Source organism: Carassius carassius, chromosome 27 (genome assembly GCF_963082965.1).
Source record: "Carassius carassius chromosome 27, fCarCar2.1, whole genome shotgun sequence".
In the NCBI taxonomy this organism is placed as follows: Eukaryota; Metazoa; Chordata; class Actinopteri; order Cypriniformes; family Cyprinidae; genus Carassius; species Carassius carassius.
In genome coordinates, this window is record NC_081781.1 from 27,120,379 (window position 1) to 27,137,814 (window position 17,436).

The 17,436-nt window shown below is 39.4% G+C and overlaps 1 protein-coding gene across 4 annotated transcripts in view; it reads left to right on the forward strand.

Moving 5' to 3' along the window:
• rev3l (REV3 like, DNA directed polymerase zeta catalytic subunit) overlaps positions 1-17,436 on the forward strand; it is a 180,727-nt gene that overhangs the window by 102,790 nt on the left and 60,501 nt on the right. The gene's annotated exons all lie outside the window — the stretch shown is intronic.

The window sequence follows — 17,436 nt, forward strand, 5'->3', positions numbered from 1 at the left end:
TTTTTTTTAAAAATAAAGTTTTATTAATTTTTTCAACAGTAGTAGCAGTAACACATACATTTTACTAAATAATAGTAATATTTCTAGCATAATGCCTTTATGTAAAAATTTACTTATTTTTTGTCACCGTCTACGCACACCTTGGCAATTTAATTTATTAATTTTAAGTTTACTCGCCAGACTGATATACTATTTTACACACACACACACATACATTATATATATATATATATATATATATATATATATATATATATACATTATATATATATATATATATATATATATATATATATATATATATATGATTCCAGTCAGCTTATCTAAAATGGCACAGCTTCTTAAATCTTAGCGTCTTAATCAGTCAGTCAAGCATTATATTATGGTATTAAGCACTATTTACTGTAGGGCTAAAACGATTTCTCGGGTAACTCGATTACAAAAAACGATCAAGGCAAATTCCTCTGCCTGGAAGCCTCTTTTAATTTATTTTAAATCTCACGTGAGGTTCTATCGCAATGATTTTTTCAATGTGACACAACGTGTTTACGTCACCCACAAAGCAGAAGGAGTCACAAGGGCTGCTTCCGAAATCGCATACTGCAAGGAGTCAGCAGTGTTTTGATTTTCAGGGCGCGGACGAATGTAAAGAGAATGTCGTGGTGTGTGTCCATTGCAAGATAGAGCTGGCATACCATGACTAGGGTCCTATGATTTCCGCGAAGCAGAAAACGCGGAGGGAATCGCGGAATCCTGTCATAAAAATGGAATTTACATGGAAGACGAGCGTCTTCCTTTATTAACACACACTGAAGCGCGCGTGATGCTCGCGGTGATAAGGACGTGAACACATGAACATCTCCAGAACTGCTCTGACAGTCACTTCATGAGCATTTGACCGTTTGATTTGAGTAAAACTAGCGTCACATCACATACACAGAACTGTAAAGGTACGTCAACCCGTCAAAATAAAAGTCCGGTTTAGTTTAAATAAAAGTATTTGCCAGATATGTATTACTATTGTTCAGCAGAATGTACATATCCTACTATTAAATAAAAAATTATTTTTCTCTAAGGTTTAATCACACAACATTTCTTCCATGTTTTATTTTTAATAGTTAAGTTTGTTTAATTTTCAATAATTAAAAGATAAATTAAATTAATGTTTTATATTTTTTAAAATGTGCATCTAAGAAAATGCTTTATTAAAAACCCCAACTGAATGGCACTTAAATGCACTTAATTCATCTGTCAACTTTATTGTCATTGTTCACAGTACAAGTACAGACAGAGAAACAACGGGTAATAATTAAATGTTTATTTTTGATGTATGCAGTGCATTCTATGCATTTAAAAATAAATTAAAAAAAAATTTCTAAAAAAGGAAACTTAGTTGTAAATTTTAAGAGACCCATGAGTCTTATTTTCTCTTGCATAATTAATATTGCACTTTAAGCAAAAACATATTTTATCCGATTACTCGATTAATCGATGGAATTTTTGGTAGAATACTCAATTACTAAATTATTTTATAGCTACAGCCCTAATTTAATGATAGTTTAATGATACTTTAGTGATTAGAACTAAAATTTGATAACCATGTATGAATGCATATTTGTCATTTTTGGGTTTCTGTAAAAAAAAAAAAAAAAAAAAAAAAAATTGTAATAGATCATATTAATTATTATTAAAAGATAATACTACTACTAATTCTACTACAATACTAACAATATACAATGCACTATGGATTGATGAGCTATTGGGTTCATGAATATTAATCATGTTGTCTGCGTTCGGTCGAACTGATTTGCTGAAATCAAAACAGGGATGGTAATAGTTGAGCACCAGCCAATGGAATTGCCATTTGCGCATTAGCTCCGCCCACTACCAGAGGAACCGGCATATCTTCTGCTTGTTCGAAAAAGTTAAAGAATTCTAAATTAACTCCATTATTTTGACCAGAAAATACAACAAATAAAATAGTTTACATATAGTGTGTCGATTCAGCGTGGTAAGACTCTCGCTCTCTCTCTTTGCATGTGTCAGAAACAGCGCTATCAGTAAAGCGGTGAGTCGTGCGCCTTCACACAGAGTTCACAGTGCGTCAAATACAGATGCACTGTGCATCCATTGAGATGAAGTGAAAAGTACAGATCGCTTAATGGAGAGAGAACTCTGAAGCGCTCGGTCAGTGTTCAGCGAGTGAAAATGTGCTAATCTTATAATAGCCTTGAACACGCACACTAGCGAGTAAAATCTAGCAATTTATTAGCCAATGGCTAACAATAGATAGATATAATTTACTCGCCCAGAATAAAATTTTGTCGCATATGCGAGTGATTTACTCGCAATGTAGACATGGCCGTAGCCAGCTATGAGGTCACCGAGGTCCGGACTTCTGTAAATTTTTCATGTTCGAAAATACAACTTGTTCTCTGATTGACTAATTGGCTGCTAGACTCCTCATATGAATGTCTGCATGTATAATTCCAAATGTTTATCGTCCGTGGCATTAAAATGATCGCTGCGAGATGTTTTGTAAGTGTTGAAAGACGCAGCCAGATCCAGCTATTGTAAGCGGTTTTTTACTTGTTTTTCCACTAAATTTTACACTTTAGAAAGTTAATAAAGTAGGAAGTTTTGGTTTAAGGTCAGCCATAACTTCATCTTATCTAATTTCCAAAATATCTTAAATAATTTCGGTTTATTTTATATATTTATATATATATATATTTTTTTTTTTTAAATAGCAATATCTGGCAATATTACATCGCCGGTATTAGTTTGGCAGTAATCAAAAAAGGCAGCGGCTATTTATACAAAGTGTAAATATCTATAGATTCTATTTATACTATGTTAAAATAGCAGGATTTTCTGCTATTTATACTACTTACTGCAAATAGTGGCAATTATCTGGCAATCAGTATTGTAGTACATTATAAAACAGTGTGCAATAATAACTTATTGAGTCTAATTTAATGGATGCCACCTTATTGGGACAATAAAGCCCTCCCTACACCTACCCTTAACTTTTTTATTATTTACTTAATTTTAATTGAAAATAAATGCTTTTCTTATGTGATTTTGAAATTTGAAAAGGGAGAAAAAATTTAGCCAAAAGGTGGTTCCCTTTCGATACTTCACTCATACTGCGTATGTGGGAAAGCTCCTTTTTTCCTCGATACTGAAGACTTTTTTCAATAACGCAGTGCAACTGCACTGCAATTGGTTTAATCTGTAAACTTTTTTAAACTAATGACAGCGCTGCGTAGCTGCACGAGCCTGTGGCGATGCAGCACGCCAAAGCCCGCCAAATTGGGCGGGGAGAATGGCTATCTATATAAGCAGGCAAATCCCCATAGGAAATCAGATCTCACTCCTTCAGCGACGACTTCACTTCGCTGGATCCCAACTGAACGCCTTCGCAGGAATGAGCTCTCGCCGTGGAAGAGGCACCGCAGCGGATCAGCTGAGACCGCCGATGCCTGCAGCGCCGGCACTCTCGAAGACATCCACTCTTCAGCGCCGATCTCGGGCCGCCCGCTTCTCGCTTCCGGCCGCTTCTCAGCGATCTCCTGCCGCCATCCAGCGATCACAGAAAAGCAAATTCCAGCGGTTTTCACCGCTCTAAAAGAGCAATTTCTACCGCCGTTCTAGCGGCGGCGGCCATGCCGCGCCACAGCTGTGGCAAATGCTTCTGCGCATGAGTCTTGCCTCTCTGCACTCTCGGATCGCTTTCTTTAATGAAAGCGATCCCACCCCTCGCGCCCCCCCCCCGTCGTCTTCCTCCCGCGAGCCGGCTAGGAAAAGACAGCAGGGAAGAGGGGCTCAGCGCCCGGATTGGGTGAGCTCACGCCGGCTCAGCACCCGCGTGCCTCACCCTCTCCAATGAGAGAGCCGTCCCCTGTCCTCTTCTCACGCCCAGAGCAGCGTCCCTCGGCTGATGCGAGCGACCTCGTCTCTTTCGGCGGATCGGAGGACGAACTGCTTGATGACTCCATGTCACTCACGGCTTCTGAAAAGGAGGATTGGGCCGGTGATTCTGACCCCGCCCACCTGCCGTCACTGGAGCCCATCGACGCCAGAGCTGGGATGGATGCCGAGCTTCTCCGCATCCTCTCCAAGGCCGTCGAGGAACTTCAGCTGGAGTGGGCTCCCCCTGAAGAGCCGACGCGCAGCAGGCTGGATGAGTGGTACCTGCCAGGATGCCGCCAGGCCCCCCGTCAGCGCTCTGCCCTATTCTTTCATGAGGTTCATGACGAGCTGAACAAGTCATGGCGCGCCCCCTTACTTGGCCCGCCTACGCATTTCCTCCTCTGCAGCTTCCTCCTCTGCGGCTGTGGGGTGGAAAAGCAAGAGAGCCCTTCCCTCCAAGCCCTGCAGGACGACCTCTGCCATGGCCGGCAGAGCCTACACTTCTGCGGCCCAAGCCGCTTCAGCACTGCACACCATGGCCATATTGCAAGTTTTCCAAGCAAAGCTTTTCCGTTCCCTGGATGAGTCTAGCCCTCATGAACCTGCTTTTCGCATCCTCCGCAGCGCCATGGCACAGGCCATCGGATTATCTATGGCCAACCTGGTTGGGCTGGAATGCCACCTCGGGCTCAATCTGATGGAGATTAAGGAGAGCGACAAAGTGGCCTTTCTCGACACCCCAGTCTCTCCATCCGGTCTCTTCGGGCCAGCCATAGAAGGTTTCACAGAGCGCTTCACTGCAGCACAGAAGTCGTCTCAGGCCATGCGACACTTCCTGCCCAAGCGCTCCAGCTCTGCCCCGAGTCACCCCAGGACTGCGTCGACTCAGCACCAGAGCAAGCCTGTCCCTTCTACCTCCCAGGCGGCACCCCCTAAGGAGCAGCACCCAGCTCGCCCCGCTAAGCGCGCTAAATCGCCTAGATGTCAGATGTCAAAAGAGTCTTTCCAGATAAAGATTGTGTTGATTACATTACTCCAGTAAGGTGGCAAAAATCACCTTTATTATCATCACAGTTATTTTTTTTTCATTTAATAATTTATTCAAGAAGACTCAAGAGATTCATTTAAAAAAAACTGTGAATCATACATTAATTAACAGGAATTTATCAATGAGACAATTAATTTTAAACGTGTTAGAATTATTAAAATTAATATATATATATTTTTTAAATAGACTGGAACATGTTATTCTGTGTAGTTGTAATCGTGATCTCCATTTTAAACAAAACAAAAACGATTTTAAACCAAACAGATTCTGTTTATTATGAATTTGTGGTCGTTCACATATGGCGTCTAAAAATGCTTTTTCCTTTTCACAAGTGCTTGCGCTCCCGTGGCGTCTGTCGTTGCTATGCAACCATGAACTGTGCTCTCCACAATGATGAGGAAGTATCAGCAAAGGATTTCTAGCCCTTTACTACTACATTGTTAAATACATATATTTATGGAGACGAGAAATAAAATCCTGCCCTGTCCGGCTATGAACAGCTGTTCGGCCAAGCTTTGGATGTTATCATGGAAAGGTCAGTTGTTTTTTGTCACATGAACTGCATTCGCTTGCGGCATTCTGAAAAGTTGAGATGTTTTCATGGCACCATGGCATAAGCGCATAACCTTGACAAAAGAGCGCGCACAACCGCATCGCTTCTTTTAAAGAGCTCGCGTCCAAACCTCAGCCAGGTGGTCGCTGAATAAAACTCCTACAAATACCAGGGAATCACGGAACAACGCCGGCCACTCTGCATTATTTAATCCTATGACCAGTGTTCGAAACAGCTGCCGTATGCATATGGATAGCCTACAACTTAGCTATTTGCAGCTCCCTATATACAATGTCAAGCAGTTTTATAGACGAGTCATTCGGCATTCGCGTTTTCCATTTTGACCCACAAACTCTCTTAGCTATAGTTGCACACACATATAGAGCAATGTGTTTCCACTTTCAAAGTGTATAGCAATATTTCAGCTAAGTCAAACAGTTAAACGATGCTTTGAAAGTTTAAAACTTACCAGAGCAGGCTTCCAGCACTCTGTTGTTGGGAGAGGGGCAGTGTGAACTGCAGCATCTCCAACAACACAGAGCTGCCTGTGGACGCCTGTCTGTAAATAATGCCAATAATAACTTGATTACAAAAAATTATCAAGGCAAATTCCTCTGCCTCAAAGCCTCTTTTAATTTATTTTAAATCACACGTCAGCTTCTTTCGCAATTTTTTTTTTTTTTAATGTGACACAATGCGTTTACGTCACCCACAAAGCGGAAGGAGACACAATCGCTGAGTCTGAAATCGCATACTGCAAGGAGTCAGCAGTTTTGATTTGAGGGAAAACGTAAAGAGAACGTTGTGGCGTGTGTCCATTGCAAGATAGAGCTGGCATACCACAACTAGGGCCCTATGATTTCCGCGATGCAGAAAACGCGGAGGGAATCGTGGAATCCTGTCATAAAAACGTATTTTACAGTTTAACCCTCTGGAGTCTAAGGGTATTTTTGGGGCCTGGAGAAGTTTTGTCATGCCCTGACATTTGTGCTTTTTTCAGTTTCTTATAAATATCTAAATGGTTAAAGTCTAATCTCACTGTAATCAGCACAAACTGGGCTATAATAATATGTGAAATGCATGTATGTACATGATTGTGTTTTTGAGAAAAAAAATGTTATGCGTGGTTAGTGAAAAACTAAAAATGTTAAAACACTTGAATAAGGCAAAAAAAACACATAAAGAACAATGGTTCCCGGGATTTTTGAGAACTGGAGCTTGTAGCCTAGAATTTTTCTTTCTAAGTTATGTGAAAATCATCTTGTTTATTCACTTACAGAAAACAATATATTGATTTAAATTTTCTAAGACACTTTTTGTTGGTAAAAGTCATGCGAGTAGGCGTCAACTATCATGAATATCATTGTGATTTACACCTGAGAAGACAAAGGCCTGCAAAATGAGCTGCATAATGAGCCTTTCAGTCAGCTGTCACTGAGAGGGAGGAGTTACAAGAAAGAATGTGAGAATAAAATAAATGTATATAATTTTATGTTTGTAGTTTATTTAGAATATATTTAATTATCCCACAACATAATTTAATATCCACTTGGGGGAGCAGTTAAACAGTTTATTAGGAACAATCAAAGCTGACTTTCAAACTAATTTTTTGCATCATTACTCCAGTCACACAATCACAAAAATCCTTTTAACAATCTTATTTTCTACAAAAAAAAAACGTTTATTGTTATCATTATTATTATCATTATTATTATTATTATTAATGTTGAAAAGAGCTGAGAATATTTTTCAGGTTTTTTAGGGGGGATAAATTAAAAGAACACCATTTTTTGTTACATTTGTTAGTTACATTTATTTGTTACATTTATATTATTTACATCAAGCTTTTGAATGGTATAGTATTGTATATTGTTATTGAAACTTCATAATATTTCACTTGATTATACATTTAGCATTTCCCACTGAATATCCAGCTTTTTGCTCGTCTGCGACTACTTCTTCGCTCCCCGACTCTCTGCACCTCATCAAACTGTCAGCTGCATTGTTGTTCTCATCCAAAGACGTGCAACTGCTATCAGCTGACAAAACTTCCCTCTCACCTTCGACGTCGTTGTAGTCCTTCGCACTAACGTTAGGTCGGCAAAAAAACTGTCTATTTTGGGGAGTTTTTGTGTCGTGACTAACTTCTCCACCTTCTCTTTTCTCTTTAAGGCCCCACTTTTATGTTTATATTTGTCCATCCTTAATATTCACGCAGATAACCGCTATAGTAACCTCTCACATTGTGTTTTCTTCTTTTTTCTTTTTTTTGGCGCGACGATGCGTCGAAAAAATGATGGCGTACTAGTCTACGGCAGCCGTGGCGGAGTGCAAAAAAAATTATAAACGCAAACAAGAAATGACGGAGAAATTAGACATTACGGAGAAATAAGAAATTACTACACATAATATGCATAAAAAATATATTTATTGAGGCCACAAATAAAAAAATAAAAAATAAAAAATTGTAATAAAAGCTGGGGCGGGCCCCCTATTGGCCCAGGCCCATTTGCACTTGCATACCCTGCATGCCCAGACGCTACGCCACTGGTTTAAATACTGAATTGCTACATTATATTTTCCAGTGACGAGAAAATACAATCGCTGTTTTTAAGTAAACTCACTCTAAAAAGATAAACGCACTGACACGAATACACGCAACCTCCATTTCTCTTTCTCTCTCTCTCTCTTCTCTCTCGAATAGGCAATATTTCAGAAAATGGTTTAGCGATTTCCAATTATTGGGGGGATTAGCCCCATCAGTGTCTACGGCAGTTATCGCCCTGATCAGACAAATGCTGTGGCACTATCATGCAGTCTGTAATGATAGGACGTTAGCAAATATTAGCGATTTTTTGCAAACATGTCTTTAAGTAACATGACCGTTAATATGAACTCACAATTGAATGTAACAAAACAAATGATTACTTTTCATTAAAATTTTTATTTATGCCAAAAAAAACTTACATTTATGTGTCTTTTTGTTCGCTGTAGCAGCCATGTTGCCGAGATAATTCATACCCTTTTGTTTGAAGTGTGGTCACGAAAAATCTTCGTTTGAAGGGCTATCTGGCCCTTCTCCTTACCCCTGCCCCTCCAACCAAAAGAGAATCGAGAGGGGGAAAGGGGAAGGGCTAAGGGGTAGAATTGGGATTGGGCCATAGTGTCCACAGGAGAGCAGTTGCTGATCGCGCACGCTCTAAGGGCTGCTGGCAGACAGTACAGGTGCAGTCAGTGTGGAGTAGGTGCGCTCTGCTGTGCCATGCAATGAGAGGGACCAGATCTGATTGGGCAGATAGCTGGTCAGTTGATCAAAAAATATGCACATGAATTTTACTTCAATTCAATATCTAATATTTCCTGAATATTATGAAATTCAAGATGGACACCCCCTGGTGACGTCATAATATGCTAATTAGATGAGTATATTTACACCCCACATAAACTTTCGATCATGCCCAATATTTTTCTAATTGACAGTATATCTCTATCTTTAAGCAATTTCAGGCCACAACCTTTTGAAATCTTGATGTCATAATACAGCATTTAAAAAAAAAAAAAAAAACTGGCGCCTCAAGGGTTAAATTAACATTACCTAATCTTTAATAGTTCTTCATCAACATCTGATCAAAGACCAGATGTGAAACATATGCCTGAGAACAAAAGGTTGTAAAACTTCCCTCCAAAAGGTACCATTCCTCATTGGCTCACTCAAATGCTGAGGTTGTGACATCATGACCCTATATAGATCACTGATCACCAGATCAGGGCGGGTCTTTTAGATTCAGGAATTCCAGGAGAAGATGCTGAGCTAAGAGCCTTAAAAACCACCCTAGCTTGTGCCATGCTCCGGCCTTGACTATTCATTCATCAAGATCCTCTGATTCAAACTGCTGTTAACAAAGCCGATTTCATTACTTCTATTATTAGTCATTCAAAGCTAAATCTCATGGCCCTGAAAGAGACCTGGTTCAAATCAGAGGACACTGCTTCACTTATAAAACAATAGACAGAAACTTAGACATCATATAAGTGATTTATTTGAGCACTAGAATGATACAATAAGAATAATTTGAGTAAGAAAAATAAAAAAGATTTAACTTTGTATGCCAATTACAGAACATCCTGAGATTGCTAGAAATGCAGAATTTACAATGAATTCTGGTCATATAGTCAATTATCACGTGCTGATGTGCTCATGGCCATTTATAGAGATGGTAAACATATAAATGCGCCATAAAGTCAAAAAATCACACTCTGTTTAACAGATGGCGTTCACATTGATAGCCATGATTACACAGTATAGTGAGCTGATTTGCACTCAAACAGATGGTAATCATGCAGATACAGGCACATTCAAAATCAAACACGCTTACACATATATAAAAAATGTTGAAACATAAAAAAATAAAGAAAAAGGCGATCGCCAAGTTCCACCTCCATCAGATCACAGGTGCGTCACAGCGAGCATCACAAGCCATCATGAGAGAGCACCAGAATTCAAATAAACAATCTTCCGCCTATCTTTCACTTTTTTTTTGGTGGATCATCTCATTCCGTTTGTTACACTTGTGGTGGGAAGAGCAAACGACAGACAGAGTGGGCATGGCGTCAGGCCTCGGAGAGACTTTTATTAACAGAAAATAAAACAAAATAGGGAATAAAAGTAGCCAAAGAGGGAGAGTGTCCAAAACAAACAGGGGATCTGGTGTCTTCGTCGTGCTGCGAGGTTCGTGTGGGTCGGGCAGTGTTCATTTCACATAAGGCTATTTTAAGAATTTTTTAAAACTAATTAAGTTGTTTTTATGCATTTTAATAATTACACATGCTAAAACACAGAATTAGGTAACAATAAAACATTTGGTGAAGAAAAAAATAAAACGTTTCATAGGGCCCTAAAAATGTAATATTTGGCATATTTGTTTCATCAGTAGATTTTGGGGGGTTATTTTCCTGTAAAGATATCGAGATATTGTATATCGAGATATAGCAAAATATAATTGTACTAATTGTGTTCTTAAAAAAAAAATCCAACTAGCTTTCTAATTTTTTTGTATTCTATCTGTTTTCTTTTCATTTATTATACAATTAACAAAAGCAAAAAAAGACCTCTAACACTAGCTTGCTCTGTTCATTTTCTATTCTATCTGTTTTCTTTTTCTTTTTTTATTTAAAAGCCCTTGCTATGTGCACTGCGTTAAACTAACTGAGACTTTTTATAGCACTTTTGTTGATTTTGATTGCGTCCATTGTCCTCATTTGTAAGTAGCTTTGGATAAAAGCGTCTGCTAAATGACTAAATGTAAATGTAATAAAATCTCTAGTAATACCACCAAATTCGGCACACCACATCAAAACCCATTACCCCCCCCCCCCCACCCCACCCCCAATGCACTGTGCAGGGTGCTTTAAACAATCACAAATGTTATTAGTGCTGTCTAGAGGTGTCAGTCGGTACTTAGCTCATGATTCGATTGGATTCAGACGGTAGGAATTAAATTATAAAACAGATCTTGATGAATCTTTTACCCAAATTCTTTTGTTAATAATAATAACTTATAAATCACAATATAGCTATTTTTTCTTTTTTTATAAAAAATAAGAACAAACAAAAATTTAGATGTCAGGCGCAAGTGCTTTGCCTCTGATGTACAAATGCAACTTTGTTTTTTTGTTTTTTTTTGCCTATAGCTTATAATTAGCCCATGTGCATTCCAACTCATTTTGCCAACACGGGTCACATGGATCACAATGGATGTTTTAAAATCTGTTGAAAATCATTTTATTTTAAAGGATTAATGAATGCAAATTATAAACTTTTGTTAATGCACAGAACTACAGATTCACAGGAGCATCACTGAGTTTTTTTTAATGTTTTTTTATTTGTTTGTTTTTGTGCATTTTTGTTCAAAACTGGGCTTAAATCGTGCAGTCTGAACTCGGCTTAACAGTATATATACCTTAAGCCCCAAAGAAATAAGTTCACATCTTTAGAATTCTGTTTTCAAACTTTCTTTTCAAACAAGTTTTTGCAGTAACTCTATAGCATCACTTTTGAAGAGTAATTAGCTGGTAAGTAGATTTACTTATTGTATAATTAATGAAAGATATCATGTGCATCTTAATGTTTGAAGCATAACAAATATCAGTAGACCCAGAAAATCTAAAAATGAGTGGTTCATTCTTAAATTCACAATACCTTGCCTTCATGCTGTGGAAATACAAACTGGAAGATAGAAGACAACAAGCAAAGCACTGAAAAGGGATGCCCAGTTATTATTACTATTATTTTTAAAGTCAAACATGTTCACAAGTCAGACTGAATCAAACTCAGAAATCAGCGATCTGACAACTCACTTCCTTTAAGTAATACAAACTGTTTATACAGTTAGGTGCAGATGTATTTGGACATGAGCACAATTTTCATTTTAGCTGTTGACTAAAACATATTCAAGTAACAGTTATATAATGAATGTGGGCATTAAGTGCACACTCTGAGCTCCATTTATTTCTCTTCAACACACTTGGTCACAACACACGTTCAACAACAACCCCCCACAGCCCGGAACTTCATAATAAGAGTCCCTTTTTAGTTTTGATAAACGGGCATGTGAAATACTAAACAATATTCAACATGGAGGTATAATGTGCATTAATACATTTTTATAATGTCTTAAACGTAAACTCCCACTCTTTGAAAAATGTATATATATATACATATATATTATACATACATAACTTTGAAATTTAACATACTAACAGGCCATACTGAACAACAACATCCTAGAACAAAAATACGACCTAACATATTTCAACAAACACTCCAGTCCAACATAAGGACAGATTTGTTTTAATTCAGTTTCCATTGTCCTTCACTCAGTGCCTTGAGTAACTGACAAGTTGATGCCCCCTTTTTGGTAAGGCAGTCTGCAAGTTGTTCTTTTGTGTTGCACCACTGTACTCGCTCAACTCTCTGTGTTTGGACAAGTTCTTTGATACCACTTATCTCCAGGTGGAGTCTTTTCTCAGAGACTGGCTTTGTGGACTTAATTGCATCAGCAAGCGAATGATTGTCAGTGACACAGATTATTGGTAGAGCATGTTCAGCATCACCAGTAGTTAGTTCTGAGAACAGTGTGGACAGAAAAATATAATTGTCAATTCCATCAGACATTGCCAATGTTTCACCAGCAAGTGTGCTCCGCACAATTCTCTTGACTTTCTTTGATTGCCAAGAAAGGGGTGAAAATTTTCCATTTTCTCCCATTAAAGTAATCAGGTGCCCTCCTTGAGTGCCTCCATCTGAAAGATTTCTGAAAGAGCACCGTCTCTGCCCAAGTGTTGGAAATTTAGAATTACCTTCTTGGACTTAAGTTTGCACACTATCCGGTTAGCTTCATGGATTGTCTGCACAGTTGCATTTTTTATGTTTGATGTCAAATTGCTAGCATCAAATATGACATCTGGCCTGCTCTGCCTTGCCACCCAGAGAATTTGGCCTATTTTGGACCTGAGCTGATCCTTTTACTCCTCACAGAGAGGTGAGTCTTGTTCCACAGCTCGTGAAGGATCCATATGAATGTATTGCATGTGCTGAATACAGTTTTCCTGGTGTATTTGTACTTTTCTGTCAACAGTCACAAAGTCTATTCCCACATAACAGAAGTGATCATGTTCCTCATGACCAACTTGGAAAACAGATCTTAGATGTGGTATTACGGTTGTTGAGAAACTTTGTGTGCCCCCCGATATTAAGTCATCCACATGACAGGCAAGCACCCCAGTTACAGTGCAGTCCTGATCTAGCCAATAAAAAACAGCTGGATCAACCTTGGACATTTTTCCTCCTGCTTTCAGCATTATGTCTTTTACTCTATTGTACCAGTACAATGAAGCATCTGCCAGACCATGTAGACACTTTTTTAGCTTCCACAATGCTCCCTCACAGATGTAGGTGCAGGCCTGATGTAGATGTCACGTGACAGATCTATTCCCTGCAGAAATGCAGATTTTATATCCATGGAGTGAAGTGTCCACTGTTTTTGACAAATAACTGCCACCAACAATCGAAGAGACTCAGAAGCACATGCGATAGAATCCTTTTATAGCTCTAACACATTTAACTCCTCAAAACCTCTTGCCACCAATCGCGCTTTAGGTACTAGTCCAGTTAGTGTCTCCTTAAGAGTGCACACCCATCTGGTAGAGATGCACTTTTGTCCCTCACCCTGAACTTCCTCAAACACACTGTTGTCTCTCCAACTCCTCATCTCTTCTTGTTTGGCTAGGTCAAAGGATAGATCTTTTGTTGCCAATACATCCTCACTGGCATTTGTGGCACTAACATCAGCAACATCGGTTCCAATTGAAGGCAGTCTGGACATAATACGTCAACTGAATCTTTACTGCCTGCAACATTAGTTGGTTCAATGAGCAGAAGGTTGTACCAGTTTTTGTATATAACAGGATCTTTGCCTGCACGCCCTATTACTTTTGCTGTGTGCAAAGCCCCACTATCTCTGTCTCTGTATTTTAGAACTTGCCCTGTTTTTAAATGGACATCAGTTCCCCGCTCTGTATCACTTTGTGTGACTATATCATCACTCGTGTGTTGTGCTGCTACATTCTGTCCCATAGTGGGACAGTGTCCTCAGTTTGCACTGAACTCTGCTGTATTTCAGTTACAGTTTCTGTTCCCTCCATGTTGTTGACAGAAGCTCCTGCCATCTCCTGTCTTTGCATGTTGTTTGTGTTAACTTCAGCATCATCGCTAATGACATGTTGATCTCCACTGTCTGTTTACTTTTTTTAGTCTGAAATAGTGTACCCTAATGCAGGTTCCTCCATGTCTGACAAACACCACTGCACCATCCTGGCCAATGACAACTCCTGGTCCTTTCCACTCTTGACAGTCAACTCTCTTGTAGTACACTTTCACCCATTTCATATTTTTCATCTGTATGACGCAGTTGTTTACGTAGTGCTCTCCGTATTCTTTCCGAGCATTCTGTTACTGTGAACGCCTTTCTTGATGCATGTAAAGCAGAGATGTGTTTTGCCACCCACTCACTTTTCGTTGTGCCCTCTGTAGCCACACTGGGTTGTACATTATAATTAACTCAAATGATATATAGGGAATTTTAATAATTAATCAGGAATATGATTAATATATATATCTCATGACAGTTACATTAAAATTATTGAAGATGAAAAATAGGTCAATTGTATATCAATAACTCATTACAAGACACTGTAATCTACTCATTAATATGTCCATATTCCATTCTTCATATCAATTATAGTGATATCTCTTACTGTAAATTACCGCAAATCAAACAGTGGTTTGTCCAGCAAACGGCTGTAAGATTAACTTATCAACTTTCAATAGTTATCACTTCTTATAATTCAAGGAAAAATATTCTCTGGCGATGAAAACATTATCCTATCATTATGAAATTTTATTACTAAAAAATAAAGAGCTTGTAGCTAAAGATCAGACATTTCATTGACTCGTGGTGTGAGCGGTTAGACAGAGGCAATCATGAATATATATTGGTTTTTAATAATTGAACTAATAAAACATCACACTACAAATCAAACAGAGTAAATACGCGTACGACAATACAGACAGTAACTTTGTACAAGACATAACGGAATCCAAATGAGGGAGAGAGAGAATGAGTGAGAGAGGATGAATGAGAGAATAGGCGTGATCACAGAATTACCCGCTCAGTTATGCAAACTCACAGACAGTAACCCTTGACAGACAACAATGAAGCAAATCACCTTGAAAAGGTTATAGACAAACTTTAAGCAGCATTTAAATCTCCATAGAGAAAAATACTTGCATGTGGTCTCTTTGTGATTGGGCGTGTTCTCTCGTGTCTTCCGGGGCTGCTGCGGACTTCATAATTCGTCTTCCTTGTGTAGAGAGGAACTTATTAAGTAAAATAAATGAAAACAACGGAGATGAAAGCTCCCGAAGGAGCCATGAGAACGGCTGTTCTCTCAGCCGCCGTGCTGAGATCAACGGCGATAGAAGAGCGGACCAAGAGAAGACAAGATGAGGGAGGAACTTCCTGGGTCAGTTCTTATGGCTTGACTGGTTCACACCTCTGTTTACGTGAACAACCAATGAACGTCCGCGATCTGAAGCGGGAAAAACGTTCCTTTGTCTCTGGGGAACCACCCCCTCGCGTGAGTTATAGCTGACAGAATTTTAATTTTTTTCTTAAGAAAGATTGTATTTCTGAAACTATGCATCTTTTTGGTAATTTGTCGTCGAGATTTGACACAGTCTGATTTTTACGATTATAAAGATACCATAAATGACACATATAACTGATAGAAACACGACGTTACATTCATATGCAGAATTACACACATTTAAAGTTTGATTGACACACGATAAAACTGCAGATACTCCAATTTATATGGGGAAACATCTACTGCACAAAAAGCAATACTCAATACATTTAGAATACATTGAGAAAAGCTACCAGTTTAGAATACATTGAGAAAGGTACCAGTGATCTGGCTTTGCTGTTCTGTCAGTTAGGTCATAAAGTTTTACGTAAGGGGGTAGGGTTAAAACTCATGATTCTATTTGAGAACATTAAAATTAGGAGAAACATTTCCAATTTACAAGTCAGCAATTTATAATCCTCGCCTAACAGGATTAACCACTTTATGCAACACACAAACCTATAAAAAAAAACATCTTATTAAGGACTTACTTAAAGAGCGAAAAGAAAAGTTTTTGTGTGTGTTTAGGAATGTGGGTGTTTCGTTTCTCCTTTGAGGCTGCTCACGTGACTGTGGAATTTCTCGTCCAGAGTGTCGTAAATAATTTAAATCCAGCCAGGCTGGCGCCAGGCATTTAGTTTAGAGAGAGTTGGGTTTATATGCCTGAATTCAAAATCTACAAGCTTTGGGTTTGCATTGTTTTAGATTCATCGAACCGTGATTCATTAGTTCAGAACCAATGAATCGATGAACTGCATATCCATTACATCCCTCCTTTCCGTCGGATGAAGTCCCTGTGTGGACATCATCGAACGGCAATCATCACGATAGGCAGATGACAGGTGAATCATGATGGTCGCGTAGCAGGTGGATCATGATGGCAGGTGGTTCCTGGAGCTGAGGATTCAGCTTGATGAGGTTCGGTGGTGTCTTTGACTTGGCACCCCCTTTCCGGGGATTCCATCGGAGACCTCCAGCTACGGTTGTCGTGAGTTTGGCTGTAGAGGTTCACATCTCGTTGAGTCTCCTGTATAGGATGAAGGTCACGCCAAGGGTCAGGGTGTGACCAATGACAGTGGAGATGCACCGTGCAGTGTCGGCAGCAGTCCAGGCTCGGACAGCAGATGACGGGTTCAGAACGGGCTGTCGAGACAGTGCTTGGAGGGCTGTGTCGATGGGAGTAATGTCAATGTGTTGGGTGGCACCTTTCGGTACTTGAATCCACATGCTCTGGTCAAGCAGGTTGACACGGGTGGCAGTGTCATGCTGGTCGTAGGTCAGTGTAGCTGTGCGCACAGGAGTGTTGACGAGCCATCTGTCACCTACAATCTCTGCTTGCGTTTCTGTGACTTGTGTACGAGGCTTGGCTTCGGCAGGGCAGCGTGTGTCGCTGACCAGGGGTTGCAACCCGCAGATTCCTTCAGCGTTGTGTCTGAGGAAGGGTTTGCTAAGGCAGAGATAATGAATGTCTTTGGTCAAAGTACACGTGCAGGTTTGGGGCCAGGTACAGCTGTGTGTCGCTGTCGTGGTAGGCCACCACATCTGGAATGTGTGTCTTGGTGTGGGTGTTGCTTTTCCACAACCTGACATTGACAATGTCTTTAAGTCTGTAGACTTGGCTTGACTCGCTGATGGGTTGGTTCAGGAGCACATCCACTTCTCTCTGTTTGGGATT